General features: G+C 40.7%; 1 protein-coding gene across 3 annotated transcripts in view; it reads left to right on the forward strand.

Annotated features, from left to right (window-relative positions):
• LOC118358044 (mediator of RNA polymerase II transcription subunit 27-like) overlaps positions 1-15,144 on the forward strand; it is a 111,307-nt gene that overhangs the window by 23,944 nt on the left and 72,219 nt on the right. The window lies entirely within an intron of this gene.

The following is a 15,144-nucleotide window of genomic DNA, read 5'->3' on the forward strand; positions in this document are numbered from 1 at the left end:
AGAATTTTTACATTTGAGACATTTTAGTGCGTACGGTTATGAGTGCAATTACAGTGCTGCAGTGAATGATCACTAATATGAAGTTTTGTTTAATGTAACCTATGCCATTCCAGAAAGTCTCATTGTTAATATTACAAAGAACTGTTGTTGTCATCTGTGAAAATACTGAAGAATTGTAGCTAGCTAGTCCTATTGGTTGTTAAACAGCCTTTGAACTCACATTCAATGAACTGTTGCCTCTTTAGTTCCGTGACAACCCGATCTTGATCAACAGTTAATGTCTGCTACATGAATCAAAAAGGCACAATACTGTCTCCCTTACAGTGTGTTGCTCTCTTTGCCAAAGGGAGGTTAAAAGCAGTGGATCAATAGCAGTTTTCCGGCTATTGATCAGTCGGCTAAGGCTGTATACCTCTGCTGTCTTTTCCCCTGTCAGCCATGGGAAGAGGGCAGGGCACCCACCCAAATCCACTCTGAAGTTTCACCTCTTATGGGAGTTTGTCTCATTTCACCAGTACTTTCCCTTCGTTACCAGTGCATGTGGACCTCCGAATGTTGTTGAACTTCTTTTTGGATGTAGATGCAGTCAGTTATTAGTGTTTTCCTTTGGATTTGACTGTCTGTGTAGCACTTCAGTGCTTTCTGAATACTACTTCTAGATTGTGTCATGCTACTGGATCTGCTTTTAGGCTACTGAAATGTTGTTTGTTTTTTGCTTTGTTAAAGGTGCAATATGCAGAAATAGCTCTGCCATTTCCTGTGTGGTAAAATTCTAATAGTAGGCCTAATTTCAGTTTGTGACAAAACAAACACTCAAAACAAAATAATAATTTTACCATCTAAACCGCTGTGAAATATATTTTCAATAACCCAAAATATTGTATTTTCAGCTCTGAAGCTTGTGTACAAAACAGCAAAAACTAATCCTTAAGAACAGGAAGCATAGAAATGGCACACATAGAACAGATCTACCGCTTCTTAGACTTGTTTTCAGAGTGACATTCTATATGAATTTGGTCGGATCGCCCAAAATGTTACATATTGCAGCTTTAAAGGGGCAATCAGCATTTTCTGTGTACATTTTTGACTTATAAACTCAGCAAAAAAAGAAACGACCCTGTCTTTAAAAGATAATTAGTAAAAATCCAAATAACTTAATTGTAAAGGGTTTAAACACTGTTTCCCTTGCTTGTTCAATTAACCATAATTAACGACCGTTCCGCAGGTGCATGTTCATTAAGACACTAGCGGCTTACAGACGGTAGGCAATTAAGGTCACAGTTTTGAAAACTTTGGACACTAAAGAGACCTTTCTACTGACTCTGAAAAACTCCAAAAGAAAGATGCCCAGGATCCCTGCTCATCTGCGTGAACGTGCCTTAGGCATGCTGGAAGGAGGCATAACGACTGCAGATGTGGCAAGGGCAATACATTGCAATGTCTGTACTGTGAGACGCCTAAGACAACACTACAGGGAGACAGGACGGACAGCTGATCGTCCTTGCAGTGGCAGACCACGTGTAACAACACCTGCACAGGATCGGTACTTCCAAACACCACACCTGTGGGACAGGTACAGGATGGCAACAACAACTGCCCGAATTACACCAGGAACACACAATCCCTCCATCAGTGTTCAGACTGTCCGCAATAGGCTGGACTGAGGGCTTGTAGGCCTGTTGTAAGGCAGGTCCTCACCAGACATCACCAGCAGCAACGTCGCCTATGGGCACAAACCCACTGTCGCTGGACCAGACAGGACTGGCATAAAGTGCTCTTCACTGACGAGTCTGTGGTTTTGTCTCACCAGGGTCTATGGTCGGATTTGCGTTTATCGTCGACGGAATGAGCATTACACCGAGGCCTGTACTCTGGAGCGGGGTTGATTTGGAGGTGGATTGTCCGTCATGGTCTGGGGCGGTATGTCACAGCATCATCGGACTGAGCTTGTTGTCATTGCAGGCAATCTCAAGGCTGTACTTTACAGGGAAGACATCCTCCTCCCTCATGTGGTACCCTTCCTACAGGCTCATCCTGACATGACCCTCCAGCATGACAATGCCACCAGCCATACTGCTCGTTCTGTGCGAGATTTCCTGCAAGATAGGAATGTCAGTGTTCTGCCATGACCAACGAAGAGCCCGGATCTCAATCCCATTGAGCACACCTGGGACCTGTTGGATCAGAGGGTGAGGGCTAGGGCCATTCCCCCCAGAAATGTCCGGGAACTTGCAGGTGCCTTGGTTGAAGAGTGGGGTAACACAACTGGCAAATCTGGTGCAGTCCATGAGGAGGAGATGCACTGTAGTACTTAATGCAGCTGGTGACCACACCAGATACTGACTTTAGGTTTTTATTTTGACCCCCCCTTTGTTCAGGGACACATTATTCCATTTCAGTTAGTCACATGTCTGTGGAGCTTGTTCAGTTTATGTCTCAGTTGTTGAATGTTGTGAAAATATTTGAATGAACATATGTTAAGCTTGCTGAAAATAAATGCAGTTGACAGTGAAAGGACGTTTCTCTTTTTGATAGCATGGATGGTCAGTAGGAATGTGCACCTACCCTTTCAACACGATTCGATACATTTCTAGATGCATGGGTTCCGATATGATACAGGAACGATTCTGTGTCTTTCAGTTTGATTAGAGAACTAATCGATTCGGTTATAGTCAATACACTAACATATGTTGCATAAATAGATTAATTTTATATTCTAAGTTAAAATCCACTGCTGATGAGCTCATGAGCTGGGCCTCTGAACTGTGTGTGTGTGTGTGTGTGTGTGTGTGTGTGTGTGTGTGTGTGTGTGTGTGTGTGCGCGTATGTACTATGTAGGCAGCTAGACTGAGCCATAAAGGATACTAGGCATCTACCACCCCACCTCCACTATCAGACTATTGGGGGTGAGCAGCAATGTAGCCTGTTTTTTTTTTTTGTCCCCCCACTTTGGTTCTGTAATCAGCATCACCCACATATTAACTTTGTTATTTTTGCAGATTGTGTTTGAGCTAGTAATCTATTTAATATTTATTGTTTACAAATTAGCTATGACATAGCCAATGAATAAATATATATACAGTTGGAGTCATTAAAACTCGTTTTTCAAATACCACAGATTTTTTGTTAACAAACTATTGTTTTGGCATGTCGGTTAGGACATCTACTGTGTGCATGACACATTTAATTTTTCCAACAATTGTTTACAGACAGATTATTTCACTTACAATGAACTGTATCACAATTCCAGTGGGTCAAAAGTTTACATGCACTAAGTTGACTGTGCCTTTAAACAGCTTGGAAAATTCCAGAAAATGAGGTCAAGGCTATAGAAGCTTCGGATAGGCTAATTGACATAATTTGAGTCAATTGGAGGTGTACCTGTGGATGTATTTCAAGGCCTACCTTCAAACTCCGTGCCTCTTTGCATGGGAAAATCAAAAGAAACCACAAGTCTGGTTCATCCTTGGGAGCAATTTCCGAAACGCCTGAAGGTACCACATTCATCTGTACAAATAATAGTACGCAAGTATAAACACCATGGGACCACACTGCCGTCATACCGCTAAGGAAGGAGACTCATTCTGTCTCCTAGAGATGAACTTAATTTGTTGCGAAAATTGAAAATAAATCCCAGAACAACAGCAAAGGACCTTGTGAAGATGCTGGAGGAAACAAGTACAAAAGTATCTATATCCACAGTAAAACGAGTCCTATATCGACATAACCTGAAAGGCTGCTCAGCAAGGAAGAAGCCACTGCTCCAAAACTGCCGTAAAAAAAGCCAGACTATGATTTGCAACTACACATGGGCACAAAGATCGTACTTTTTGGAGAAATGTCTGAAATCTCTGGTCTGATGAAACAAAAATAGAACTGTTTGGCCGTAATGACCATCGTTATGTTTGGAGGAAAAAGGGGGATGCTTGCAAGCCAAAGAACACCATCCCAACTGGAAGCACGGGGGGTGGCAGCATCATGTTGTGGGTGTGCTTTGCTGCAGGAGGGAATGGTGCACTTCACAAAATAGATGGCTTAATGAGAATGGAAAATTATGTGGATATATTGAAGCAACATCAAGACATCAGTCTGGAAGTTAAATCTTGGTTGCAAAAGGGTCTTCCAAATAGACAGTGACCCCAAGCATACTTCAAAAGTTATGGCAAAGTGGCTTAAGGACAACAAAGTGAAGGTATTGGAATGGAAATCTCAAAGCCCTGACCTCAATCCAAAAGATAATGTGTAGGCAGAACTGAAGAAGCGTGTGCGAGCAAGGAGGCCGACATACCTGACTCAGTTACACCAGCTCTATCAGGGGGAATTGGCCAAAATTCACCCAATTAATTGTGGGAAGCTGATGGAAGGCTATCTGAAACGTTTGACTCAAGTTAAACAATTTGAAGGCAATGCTACCAAATACTAATTGAGTGCATGTAAACTTCTGACCCACTGGGAATGTAATGAAATAAATAAAAGCTGGAATAAATAATTCTCTCTACTATTATTCTGACATTTCACATATTTAAAATAAAGTGGTGATCCTAACTGACCTAAGACCGGGAATTTTTACTAGGATTAAATGTCAGAAATTGTGAAAAACTGTGTTTAAATGTATTTGGCTAAGGAGTATATAAACTTCCGACATCAACTGTATGTATGTATGTATGTTATGTTATGTTATGTACTGTTGAAGTCTGAAGTTTACATACACCTTAGCCAAATACTTTCCAGAATGCGCTGTCTCCCACCATTTCTTGCACATTTCTTGTTTCATAACTTGTGTGAATTGTTTGCCGTTTGACTGTTGGCGTCTATCAATTCCCCAATACATGTATCACCAGTAGTACATTTACCATTAATTCCCATAATTTCTAATCTACAATGTTTGTTTGGTTATGGTCATTTCTGTTAATGCATTCAATATATTAGTATTACAGTCGTTTACCATTCTCATTGTCGGATTGGACACGTTGTTTGCAGAGCTCACAACCTATGCTACACTTGTGAGAAAAACAAGTTTTGGTTTATTTCATTCCATTAACGAGTTTTGTCAATTTATTAATTGTATTTTGTTTGGAATGCTCCTGTCAATGTTAAGTAAGGATGCGCACCTGCTTACATATATAGAAGTTGGCCGAGGCTTCCTGGCCTGCAAGGTTACCGCTAGGCTACCTGGCCTGCAAGGTTACCGCTAGGCTACCTGGCCTGCTAGGCTACCGCTAGGCTACCTGGCCTGCTAGGCTACCGCTAGGCTACCTGGCCTGCTAGGCTACCTGGCCTGTGTGCGATTGTTGGCCTATAAATGTGCCCTTTTGGGGATGTCCAATTTTAGTATTTCTGATTGTCTTAACTCACCACCACTAATGAGCTGTGGAGCTTCTCAAAGCAATGTTTTCTTCATCTCAAACAACAAGTAAACAAAGTCTGTTTTTAGAATCCATTGAGATGGGCAATAGTTATATTTGAAAAATATTTCCAGCCCTCTCCCTTTCGATGGCCACTCTGCATGAAAGGGAAAAATGTATTGCTCTGATCCAGTGGAAATGTCATAAAATACCTGATTACGTCTTATCCCTTGCACAAACTCACTGGAGCAGGAAACTCTGAGGGCCCAGAATATTTTTTACAATGTTGCAAGTTTGCGAGCGCGTGCTTAGCGCTGACACAGTTGCTAGAGAAGGGCCTTGTTCAGGGAGGTGACCAAGAACCCGATGGTCACTCTGACGGCGCTTCAGTGTTCCTCTGTGAAGATGGGAGAACCTTTCAGAAGGACAACCATATCTGTAGCACTCCACCAATCGGGCCTTTATGGTAGATTGGTCAGACGGAAGCCACTCAGTAAAAGGCGCATGACAGGCCACTTGGAGTTGACCAAAAGGCACCTACAGGACTCTGACCATGAGAAACAAGATTCTCTGGTCTGATGAAACAAAGATTGAACTCTTTGGCCTGAATGCCAAGCGTCACGTCAGGAGGAAATCTTTTGCTAGTGCGAGCTTCGAGCTGACATAGTTGATACAATGTTTCAAGTTCGTTGCAGGCCCGCCATGCGTAGCCAATGTGATTCATAGGTTATTTATTTTTATCAGGATATTTTTTACCTGCAGGCTGCAATGTTTTTATGTGTTGGCTTTATGTAGAATAATTTTACGTAGTTGGCAATATAAATTACTTTTCGATTTGTATCATTTAGAATTTAGAACCACATGACAATTATTTTGAGATACAAAGACTATTATAAATTTCAATGAAACTGTTCCACAAAAATGTGCATATGAAAATCATAACTGGCACGCAGATCAGTAGAAATGATAAGATAAATTAGCACTCCAAATGGAAAAGGTTGCCGACTCTTGGTGTAGCCTATTACCAGCAACTTCGGTAGCGTAACCGCAGAATCTGCTAAGGCCAGCAGCAGCGGACAGAGGCGGTTCGGAAACAGTTTTTTATTAAAAAAATTATTGATCTCTGGCTCCAACTTGAGTTATTTGTGTGGTTTAATTATTTAATCAAAGAGCGTGCTCAAAACATCAGACAAGTTCATTGTGTGTGTGTGTGTGTATGTATATATATATATATCCAATGGATTAGTCAAAGGGAAAGCTTACTTTTGGTCGACAAAGATTTCTTTAGTCGGGGAGAGCCCTAATCTCTATACAAAAAGCTGTCCGACAGCTAGATCCATGATTCTTACAGGATTCAAGGTCAATGTCTTATTTAACTGATTAATGCTTAATATATGATATAATGACAACTGCCATGCATGGAAAAAGTAATGTTTTATGTCATAACTTTGGACAAATCAATTAAGACCCCAACCAAGGGTTAAACAGGTTTTAAATACATTTTTGAATTTTGTTGTGCTCCCGTTTATATCTTAAATACAAAGATACAAATTGTCTGATTATTTTCAAAGATTTGTCAACAGATGAAGCAAGTTGTCCAGTGTAGGAAATTCTCACTGGTACCCTAGTTTATAGAAAGACCCATATCTACAAATGACCATATACACTGATTCTTAAAAGCAAAACTACCAAAACTATTGCTGATGGGGAACCTGAACAATCCAAATCAAATCTATTGTGTAAACCCCATTCAGCCAGTGAGTTGTTTCTCTCAACAGTGCATAGACAGCAAATGACAGGTTGTCACTCAACTAATGAAGCCTAATATCACGCAAGCCATTTTAGTATTTGTATGCTGAAGGTTCCATGCAGATGTGCAAGATCAAGAACGGGGCCACCTGCATCGTGTTAGTCAGCACGCAAAGCTGGGCACAGCGCGCGGTTTGACTAGGCTACAAAGATTGCCTGGGGGTTTTTCAGCACGCAAAATGACTTGAAGATCAATGACTGTCGACACCGTTGCATGCAGATCGACGCTGAAGGAGAGGATGCATCGATTGTCACAAAAGATTAGGTCTTTTCGGAAGCTAGGAACAATGTAATATGAGCAAAACATGTTTGTGAACTGTCGATTTGTAACATTTTAATTGATTTTCAGACCAATGCCCGCTACATTTGGATCGGTTTGGGGTCTGTGTACCGATGCACTTCTATCTTAGGCATCGTTCCCCGATTTGAAATGTTTATCTGTGAATTATTACGTCCCTAATGGTCAATCCTTGCATCCACCGTTCTGTCTATGAATTTGAGTGGTTACATTTCCCCCAGCCCCATCCCTCAGCTTTTTAAAGAAACAATGGCAGGGAGAACGCTTTGTTTTTGTTTCATCTGTGGATTGCCACTTTAAAGCCACGAGTGAGTGCCCATGTTGCATTTGAATTCAGGACTGTATGTTTCTTTTGGTCCATAAAGTAAGATGTTGTGTGTAAAAGAGCGAGAGATGCACAGTGGTTGATGAAGGGAGGGAGGTGTCTTTTTCTCTCTCTCTTTCCCCACCTCCCCCTCTCTCCAGTCTTGTTGTGTTTTCCCACACTCCCAGGCCACAGCCCTGGGGTGAAGCAGAGTTAGAGGGGGATTAGCTCTGTCTCCCCCACGCCTACAGAGGGTGCCCAGAGAGAAGGGCCGGGGCTCTGGTGCAGGAGTATCGACGCTCTCTGTGCACTTGGCCCAAGACTGCAGCGCTGACCCTTTCCTGCAGTCTCTATGTTAATGTAAACACAATCGATGAAAGTATTACCAGTTCCGCAAATAGAGGTTCTGGAAGCACAGACCATGTCCATGAGACAAATACAGATATTCGAGCCACTTTATTCTCAGTTTGCACCCTACACAGTACAAAAGTTTGCCCAGTTGCGATTTGTGCACCAATGGTAGGCTATACCCAAGCTAATGGTAAACCAAAGGCTTAAACAAGGGTACATGATGCTTCTGAAATTGCCATTCTTCTCAGGTTCTTTTTCCTTTTTTACATGAATTGCTTTCCAGGATATTCAAAAATAAGTCTCATTAAATGATACAGGTTGGTTTTGAAATACAACCATATTTCGAGACAGGATATATGCAAGAATGAGTAAAACATTTCATTTAAGGGAAACATGTTCAGCCCACGGCTCCTACTTATCACTCACCACCATAGCCCAACCTTAGATGTGTTCTGTTTGAGAAAGCTCAAGGTCCACTTCGTCCTGCGGCCTATGTTTAGTTTAGCAGAAGTAAATATATATATATATATATATATATATATATTTAGAAATTGCTCTAATGAAAGGTGACCATGTAACTCACTTGGTTGCCTTTTTGCCTTGTCAAGTTATTTTTTGGCTTTTAAGCAAGGTGAATTGTATATTAGCCAATTTCTCTGACCTCACTGTGTCTCTGTGTGAAAATGCTCACTCCTACACTGATGCATCATAAAAAATATATACAAAAATCCAAAATGCTTGTGACTTTTTAGTGTCCAGGACCATAGGTTACATGCCAGGGGAAAAAAAATATATTGGTTTAACCTCTCTGGGATAGGGGGACGCAAATGTCCCACTTGACCAATTGCCAGGGAAAATGCAGAGCGCCAGATTCAAATGAAATACGATAAAATTCAAACTGTCATGAAATCACAAATGCAAGATAGCAAATTAAAGCTACACTCGTTGTGAATCCAGCCAACATGTCAGATTTCAAAAAGGCTTTTCGGCGAAAGCATAAGAAGCTATTATCTGATGATAGCACAACAGTAAACAAAGAGTAGCATATTTCAACCCTGCAAGCGCTACACAAAACGCAGAAATAAAATATAAAACATGCCTTTGACGAGCTTCTTTTGTTGGCACTCCAATATGTCCCATAAACATCACAAATGGTCCTTTTGTTCGATTAATTCCGTCCATATATATCCAAAATGTCCATTTATTTGGTGCGTTTGATCCAGAGAAAAAAAACAGCTTCCAATTTGCACAAAGTCACTACAAAATATTTTAAAAGTTACATATAAGGACGAGAGGAAACTATGTCTTGGCCAACTCTCAACAGCGTTACCCTTTTCCAGGATGGCCGTGCTTCATTGCACAAAGAAATAACCTCAACCAAATTCCAAAGACTGGTGGCATCCAGTGGAAGCGGTAGGAACTGAAAACAAGTGCCTAAGAAATATTGTTTCCCAATGAGAACTCAGTGAACAGATGGAGACCTCAAAAAAATATATAAAAAATCTGAACGGTTAGTGAAAATGCTGCCCCCTATACCTTAAGAAGTTAACTACATCAGTATTGACTGCTAAGTCATAATTGCCTGCTGAACTAACGGCAACAGCAGATTCAGCCGCTCCCCACTACAGAACCACTACAACATTCTGGTTAATATTCCCGCCCCCCTCCTTCAAGCACTACCTTGATTTGTCAGAAGAATCAGTGACACAATTTTTGGGGAAATTTGACATGCACCAGGGTAAATCAATCTTTGTCAAAATAATCAGTGACACTGTGCTCTTCTTCACCAGAGACTTTTCACCTCTCAGATTCAGAAAGTGTTGCTGACTAATGTTAACATTTTTATGAAAAGTCTGTCACGAGAGATTCGGGTTGACCCTATATGGAAAACAATACACCATCAGCATTGCCAAAGTGGAAAATATACAGGAAAGTATCAACTAGAAAAGATGATTAGGTCACAAATCTCATAGTTTGCATTCAAGTTGAGATGTGTATACTGTAGCTAGAGAACATTGAGGAAAATGTAACTTTCGGGTAGAGGGGGAATTTCTTAAATGGATAACTCTTAATTCACTTAATCAGAATCCAATGGGATAAAAATCTCACTGATAACATCTGTCCAACCCCATGGTTATGCATACAGTATTAATCAGACAAAGACAGATGGCAAAACATTTGGTCTCCAGCTTTCTGTTGTCCCTTTCAGAATTTCCTCAATAGATGCTTGTTTTTTTCCCCATACTTCTTGATATGTTTGTTTGGTTTTGTTAACTGTGTCATTAGTGCCAACAATGAAATTCCCGGTGATTATGTACAACAGCTTTAGGAAGACTGATTAAGTAGAGCTCAGACGGTTTATATACTTTATCTTGAAAGGATTGTGTCATTTTCATATTTTAATGAGCCAATTGCTTAGCCCAACTTACAGACAAAATTTATAGAAAACAAATTTAAGATTAGGGTTGGAGCAATGTCAATCGTTTTCCTATCGTGATTATGTACACATAAAACATTGTGAAAGACAATGCTATTGCCCCTATAAGCCACCCCCAAAATGATTTTATATATATATAAAGAATATTACAATAAATTAAAAACTAGGCTAAAACGACAGTTTGGCCAAAGCGCAAAATCGAATGAAACTGATGAAAGACATAGTTGAAAGCCTGTGCAGGCAAAATCTTTTCTAATATTCCTTTCTGGTGGAAGAGCTGAACTGAACTGAAGGGTGTGTCGGTGTCTGCACATGATGGAGCAATGACTGTCTGATGAAGAACTGGCTGTCTTACCGTAGTGAGCTAAGTTCTAGGTCTACATCATGGACGGGACATAAACAGTCTAACATCTTCAGAACTGGATAGTAATTAGAGGTGGACCGATTAATCGGCAGGGCCGATTTTTCAAGTTTTCATAACAATCGGTAATCATCCTTTTTGGATGCGGATTATGGCAGATTACATTACAATCCACGAGGAAACTGTGTGGCAGGCTGACCACCTGTTGTGCGAGTGCAGCGTCAAAAGGACCTTGTGGCTGCAAGGAGCCAAGGTAAGTTGCTAGCTAGCATTAAACTTATCTTATAAAACCCGATCTTCACATGATCACTAGGTAACTACACATGATTGAGGATATTACTAGGCTAACTAGCTTGTCCTGCATTGCATATAATCAATGCGGTGCCTGTTAATTTATCATCGAATCACAGCCTACTTCAACTTAGCCAAACGGGTGATGATTTAACAAAAGCTCATTCACGAAAAAAGCACAATCGTTGCATGAATGTACCTAACCATAAACACTAGTGCCTTTCTTAAAATCAGTACAAAGAAGTATATTTTTTAAAACCTGCATAGTTAACATTGCCTGCTAACATTCATTTATTTTAACTAGGGAACTTGCTTACAGTGAAAGCAGAGTCAGGGTATATGCAACAGTTTGGGCCGCCTGGCTCGTTCTTCCTAACAAGGACCGTAATTAATTTGACATAATTGTGCATAATTATGACATGACATTGAAGGTTGTGCAATGTAACAGCAATATTTAGACTTAGGGATGCCACCCGTTAGATAAAATACGGAATAATTCCATATTTCACTGGAAGAATAAACGTTTTGTTTTCGAAATTATAGTTTCCAGATTTGATCATATTAATGATCTAAGGCTCGTATTTCTGTGTTTATTATAATATAATTAAGTCTATGATTTGATAGAGCAGTCTGACTGAGCAGTGGTAGGCATCTTAACTGGGAATATTGAAAAACTGGGAATATTACACCACCAGCGTTCATATGTTCTGAGCAAGGAACTTAAAAGTTAGCTTTTTTACATGGCACATATTGCACTTTTACTTTCTTCTCCAACACTGTTTTTGCATTATTTAAACCAAATTTAACATGTTTAATTATTTATTTGAGACTAAAATAGATTTTATTAATGAATTATATAAAGGTTAAAAAAAAGTGTTCATTGTTCATTCAGTATTGTCATTATTACAAATATATATATATATATAAGTAGATATACTGGTGTGCAAAGGAGCAAAAAAGAAAAACAATATCGGGATGAGGTAGATGGATGGGCTTTTTACAGATTATGTGCAGTGATTTGTGAGCTGCTCTGACAGATGGTGCTTGAAGTTAGTGATGGGAAATATGAGTATCCAGCTTCAGTGATTTTTGCAATTTGTTCCAGTCATTGGCAGCAGAGACCTGGAAGGAAAGGTGGCCAAAGGAGGAATAGTCTTTGGGGGTGACCAGTCAAATATACCTGCTGGAGCACGTGCCACGGGTGGGTGCTGCTATGGTGACTAGTGAGCTGAGATAAGGCGGGGCTTTATCTAGCAACGGCTTGTAGATGACCTGGAGCCAGTGGGTTTGACAACGAATATGAAGCGAGGGCCAGCCAACGAGAGCATACAGGTCGCAGTGGTGGGTAGTATATGAGGCTTTGGTGACAAAACAGATGGCACTGTGATAGACTGCATCCAATTTGTTGAGTAGTGTTGCAGGCTATTTTGTAAATGATATCGCCGAAGTCGGTAGGATAGTCAGTTTTACGAGGGTATGTTTGGCAGCATGAGTGAAGGATGTTTTGTTGCGAGATAAGAAGACGATTCTAGATTTAATTTTGGATTGGAGATGCTTAATGTTTGCAGTCTAACCAGACACCTAGGTATTTGTAATTGTCCACATATCCGAACCGTCCACTACTCTAAAGTCCGAACCGTTTAGAGTAGTGATGCTGGATGGGGGGGCAGGCGCGGCCAGCGATCGGTTGAAGCATTTCGTTTTACTTGCATTTAAGAGCAGTTGGAGGCCACTGAAGGAGTGTTGTGTGGCATTGAAGCTCGTCTGGAGGTTAGTTAGCACAGTGTCCAAAGAAGGGCCAGAAGTATACAGAATGGTGTCGTCTGCGTAGAGGTGGATCAGAGAATCACCAGCAGCAAGAGTGACATCATTGATGTATACAGAGAAGAGAGTCGGCCCGAGAATTGAACCCTGTGGCACCCCCATAGAGACATACTGCCATAGGTCCAGACAACAGGCCCTCGGATTTGACACACTGAACTCTCTCTGGGAAGTAGTTGTTGAACCAGACGAGGCAGTCATTTGAGAAACCAAGGCTGTTGAGTCTGCCTATAAGAATGTGGTGATTGACAGAGTCGAAACATTGACATATTGCACTACTTTCTCTTGTACACTGAGGACATAGGGAATCTTTGCAGCGGAAAAGTGAAATATGTTCCTATTTGAAAGCTAGAAAAAAATGTGTATCTCGCAATATGTTTAATAAAAAAATAGCTCTCATGCTAGAAAAGGTTGAAGCCCACTGTTCTAAACCATCATTGTCACGTTCTGACCTTAGTTCTTTGGTTATGTCTTTGTTTAGTATGGTCAGGACGTGAGTTGGGTGGGTTGTCTATGTTCCTTTTTCTATGATTTGGGATTTCTGTGTTTGGCCTGGTATGGTTCTCAAAGAGAGGCAGCTGTATATCGTTGTCCCTGATTGAGAACCATACTTAAGTAGCCTGGTTTCACTTTTGAGTTGTGGGTGATTGTTTTCCGTGTCAGTGTTTTGTTCCACACGGAACTGTTTCGGTTTAGTTTATTCACGTGGTCGTTTGTTTAGTTCAGTGTTCATTATTCTTATAAAAAAACTAAGATGAACACTTACCACGCTGCGTATTGGTCCGATCCTTTCTACTACTCCTCAGAAGAGGAAAGCCTTTACAATTGTCAGTCAAATTACGATGCCGTCACCATCGACGATGTCATTGCCATTGACACTGGCTGTCAATCATCGTCGGTTGACAATGCTGTCGTAATATTGCCCAAACTTACTTAAGTCTAAATACCCCAATCACATTTCTTTACATTTTTAATATCTGTTGCGCTCTTCGTACGTGTTCATTTCTCTACAAAAAATACTGTTACCCAAGACTACCTCAACCGGTTGCCGTTGAAGGAGTAAAATTACTATTATTGTTCATCCTGAGTTTGAAATAGCTGAAATCCATAATGTGACTAGGCTACTGATGTATAGTGAGTGCTAAGCTGTATCCTGCAGACTGCAGTGCTACATTTCCCCTCAACCCTCCCAGCCCTGTTTGCATCCACAAGGTCACATTGCCAGCGGCAGTCCTACGCTCCCCACTTAAAAAGCAAAAACCCATACAGCTAATGAGTTCAGAGATTAAGGAGCCACAATTAGGGCTCAGACACACCAAGGATACTGACTGCTGAGAGGTACTTAGCACCTCTGCCCAGAGTGTCGGCAGTTAACCTTTTGTTGTTCACATAGCACATATCCACCACTGATCGAACAATCGCAATACTTCAGACCACAAGGTGGCAGTAAGCTTGTTTAGCTTGTGCCTGCTGTAGATGGCTAATGTTAGCTAACTAGCTAGTATGCTGTGCTAATGTTGCTGCTAGCTAGAATGTGGTAAGCCCTTGTTAATACTAGCCAGATGGCCACAACTAGATAAACATGTTTTAAAAACCTTTATTTAATAAGGCAAGTCAGTTAAGAACAAAATTAATTAAGAATAAATTCTTATTTACAATGATGGCCTACCCCTGCCAAACCCGGACGATGCTGGGCCAATTGTGCACCTCCCTATGGGACTCCCAATCATGGCCGGATGTGATACAACTTATGTGATAACTAGTGTAGCTAGCAACATTATAATTAAATCACAATGGATATATTTTTTTATGTTACATTTATGTAGCAGCTGCCTGCTATCTGCCGATAGTCAATGGAGGAGCTCGCTAGCTAGGTTGTGCTACTGGCAAATGGTGATCCAAACTTTAGCTAGCAAGAGAACTGGCTTTGGCAGGATGGGATAATTGAGAGTGATTTACATTATTTCTTCATCTTGCTAGATAAATAGCTTGTAAATGCATTTAGTGTTGTGTGCATTGTGCTGCACTTACCACTCCATTCGTTTCATATGAAGTGTATGTGTGACTGCCTTGTTAATTTAGCGAGCTAACTGCCAAACATACAAAAAAAAAAATTCAAGCACAACT

Source organism: Oncorhynchus keta, chromosome 25 (assembly GCF_023373465.1).
Source record: "Oncorhynchus keta strain PuntledgeMale-10-30-2019 chromosome 25, Oket_V2, whole genome shotgun sequence".
Taxonomy (NCBI): domain Eukaryota; kingdom Metazoa; phylum Chordata; class Actinopteri; order Salmoniformes; family Salmonidae; genus Oncorhynchus; species Oncorhynchus keta.